Source organism: Lissotriton vulgaris, unplaced genomic scaffold (assembly GCF_964263255.1).
Source record: "Lissotriton vulgaris unplaced genomic scaffold, aLisVul1.2 SCAFFOLD_4565, whole genome shotgun sequence".
In the NCBI taxonomy this organism is placed as follows: Eukaryota; Metazoa; Chordata; class Amphibia; order Caudata; family Salamandridae; genus Lissotriton; species Lissotriton vulgaris.
Genome location: NW_028242240.1, coordinates 831 through 4,851, shown reverse-complemented (window position 1 = coordinate 4,851; position 4,021 = coordinate 831). Strand labels below are relative to the sequence as shown.

Sequence of the window (4,021 nt, the reverse complement as noted above, 5' to 3'; positions counted from 1 at the left end):
CCCAACTTGTAATCAGTACCTCGTGGAAGAATACAGGTGCTATGGAGGCTTCTATATCAGGTCCACATGCAGTTATCAGCAAGCCATAGCACCAGCTCATATATAATTTATCAGGGTGCTCCCCGAAGTAGTGCCGTCAGGTTGGCATTAAACCTACATAAATGCGATCACGAGACTGAACCACATTCCGGTTTCAGGGGTATGTAATAACAATGTGGTACACTGCAACAGTCGCAGCGTCAGCTCCTTTGAACCACGTTCAGTATACAGTTTGGTGCCTTGCAGGTTCTCTGTAGTGCAATGACAGACTTTACAATCACTGCCTCGGGCTGGTCACACATTTACTGCACATGTATATTGTTTCAGGGTTAAAACTTCAAATTTACATATGCTTCTTACATGTAGTATTTGATGTTAAGATGTGTCTTCTCTGAGAGGGATCTTTATGGTACGTGAAGGAATTACATTCTTCTCACATTCACTGAACATGGATGTTTTTCTCTTCCCATCTTCATTGCAAGTGTGGTATATAGACATGTGTTCTCACTTGACTTTGGCTTGCTAATTCGCTGAAAGTAATTCCACATTCAGGACCTTAGCAGTGTGTACATCTGCGTAATTGCAGCTGGAATATTAGCAGTAAACAAAAAATAGAGTGACCCACTTTCACTGCATGTTTGTGGGTTTTTGCCAGTGTGTTCGCTGATGGCCCTGTATGCCCGAATAAAGTCCTTGCCTCATACACTGCGCTTGTACAGCTTTTCTCTTATGTGTATTCGCTGATGGCTCTTTAGGTTTGGTAACCAATTAAAGCTCTTACCACATTCACTGCATGTGTATGGCTTTTCTCCAGTGTGCGTTCGAAGATGGTGCTGCAGGGGCAGTGATCGATTAAAAGCCTTGCAGCATTCACTGCACTTGTATGGTTTTTCTCCTGTATGTATGTGCTGATGCAATTTAAGGTTGGATGAGCGACTAAAGCTCTTCCCACATTCACTGCACAGGTATGGTTTTTCACCTGTATGTGTTCTCTGATGACGGGCTAGTTTTGATGACCGGGAAAAGCTCTTCCCACATTCACTGCATGTGTATGGTTTTTCACCTGTGTGTGCTCGCTGATGCTCTTTTAAGACTGACGATTGCTTAAAGCTCATCCCACACTCACTGCATTTGTATGGACTTTCTCCTGTGTGAGTTCGCTGATGGTGCTTACGGTCTGATGAGTGATTAAAGCTCGTCCCACATTCACTGCACAGGTATGGTTGTTCACCTGTGTGTATTCTCTGATGAAGTTGTAGATGTGATGACAGAGAAAAGCTCTTGCCACATTCACTGCATGTGTATGGTTTTTCACCTGTATGTGTTCGCTGATGCCCTTTTAAGACGGATGAATGCTTAAAGCTCATCCCACACTCACTGCATGTGTATGGACTTTCTCCTGAGTGTGTTCGCTGATGGCGCGTAAGGCCTGATGTCCGATTAAAGCTCATCCCACATTCACTACATGTGTATGGTTTTTCTCCTGTGTGTGTTCACTGATGACGCTTAAGGTCTGATGAGTTATTAAAGCACATCTCACATTCACTGCATGTGTGTCTTTTTTTCTCCAGCGTGCGACCGCTGATGGGCCCGAGACTTGATGAGCGACTGTAACCCTTCCCACATTCAGCACACATGTATGATTCTTCTCCATTCTGTGTTCGCTGATGACACTGTAGCTGTTCTAACCGATTAAAACCCTTAACACATTCACTGAATGTATAATTATTTTTTCCTGTATACATTCTCTGATTGACCTTTAGGTTTGCTAACTGATCAAAGCTCTAACCACAGTCATTATAGTTTATTATTTTTTCTTGATTGTGTGCACTTAGCCTCGAAAACAAATTAGAGCTCATCCCACTATCACTGCGTATGTTTTTTCTACAGTGTGTTTTTGCTGAAGGTGCTGTAGGTGAACCGACTGATTGACAGCTATGCCACCCTCACTACTTTTGTATGGGTTTCTCTGGAATTAATGTGCTGATATGTCCTAATGTTTGATGAGCGACTGAAACTCTTACCACAATCGCAGCATGTGTGTAGTTTTATTCTTCTCTGCATTAACCAATCGTTCTTTGGGTTTAATAATTATTGAAATATTGTTCCATATTCATAGCTTGAATCTGAATTCCCAAGTGTATGTATTCCTTGATGGGATCTTGGAACTGAATGTCATCCTGTAGTCTTAGCATGTGTATTTGCTCATGAGTTTTGTCTGATATTTTGTCTAAATGTGATGAACAACTGAAGAGATCTCTGCATGTAGCAGATATTTCTACGGGTGTTAGAATATCCAATTGATATGTTTCTTTCTGGAATTTTATAGCACCCAAAATATTAGGAACAGATTAAAGAATGAGCAAGCATAAAGTACATTCAGAAGCCATTAGCATCCTGAGGCAGAGCAGATTATAGGTTTTCAGAGCTCTTATGATCTTTAGTTGACCAGGTTGGGAGTGTTCCAGAGAGTGGTCCGACGTTACGTGTATTTTTGTTTTATTATAAAGATATTTCCAGATTTGTCCCATGTGTGTGCCAATTTAACAGTAGTGCTTAATGGCATTAAACTTATTGCCACACTTATTACATATGTGTGTTAGTTCTTGGCAGTATTTGAACATTCAGGTATGGTTAATTGTTTTTACGCGTTCAGTTGTCTGGTTCACCATTAATGTTGTCCATACATTTGACTCTCTCTGATTGCTGTGGACTGAGCATAAGAAGGAGTCAGTGCGTTGCATCATCAAAGCAGCGGTGTATTTCAGAAAATGTATCATAACTTCACCTCGCTCATGCAAGTAACCAGGATTTCCGCCACTGTTCACACTGGATGCGGCAATCCAGGGCACTGCAATCACTGAACACTCAGCTTGGACACTCCCATCCACTGGAGTTATCATTCTAGGAAGAGTCTGATCTGCTTGCATGCACCTTCCCGTCTTTGCCGACTCTGTGCTCATGTTAGCCCTGAAACTGGACTGGGTATAGTGCAAGATCTCATTAGACTCTACAAAGTCGACCAGGACTGAGTGCACATGCTTTTCCGTCACCTTGGTCAGGGCCAGTAGCAACGAAATAAGCCTATAGTTGGCATGATTACTGGGGTCCAAGGACGGCTTCTTTAGGAGAGGGAGAACCATCGCCTATTTCCATGCTTGCGGTACGGATCCGGTTTCCAAAGACCTATTTAGGATCAGATTGACAGTCGGATTGATAACATAAGCAATTTTAGCTAAGAACTTAGCGGGCAATGGATTACGTGGGGAGCCAGATCTCAATTTAGACAAAATTTCCAGAGAGGATTGCAACTCAATCGGGGGAAAAGTCATCAAAGTGGGCTGTCCCGCGATCACCTTAGGAGAGCCCAGTGCTAGATCGAGCGGACCCACTCCCGCCACAACAGGAAAAGTATCCTGAATGCTAATGATCTTATTAGAGAAGAAGCTAGCCAGTTGGACCACCCAAGGTTCCGAAAAGGAGCATTTAGGTGTGATGGCGGCCGGGGAGGTAAATTCCTTCACAACCAGGAAAACTTCTTTACTGGTGTTACTGGCCTCCTCATTCCTTCTGGCAAAATAGGCTTTTTTCTCTAAATAGATTTCCCTGTGGTAAGCCTTGATCCTGCTCTTATACGCTTCCTTCAGAGGCACCAGATAGCTTACTCTCCATGCTCTCTGTGCTTTCTTACAAAGCCTGTGGCTGGAATTAAGAGCTGAAGTAAACCATGGAGCGGATGCGCGGGACGAGGCCTTAAAGGAACACTCGAGCGGTGCCAGCTCCTCCAAACAGCGCGTAAGCCAACTTTGAAAGAGATTAATATCAGTCTCCACATCACCTGACAGACGACACGGACGATTCATCAAATATTGGTCGATCATGTCTGGGGACACTTTATGAAAGGCACGAGGGAGCTGGGATAGATGCCCTTTATTCCTAATAGTGGAGCTAGATTTATGCAAAATACCAAAGGACACCAACA

At 43.3% G+C, this 4,021-nt stretch overlaps 1 pseudogene; it reads right to left on the bottom strand.

Moving 5' to 3' along the window:
- Positions 1 to 685: 685 nt before the first annotated feature.
- Positions 686 to 1,784, bottom strand: LOC147669014 (uncharacterized; annotated as a pseudogene).
- Positions 1,785 to 4,021: the final 2,237 nt, after the last annotated feature.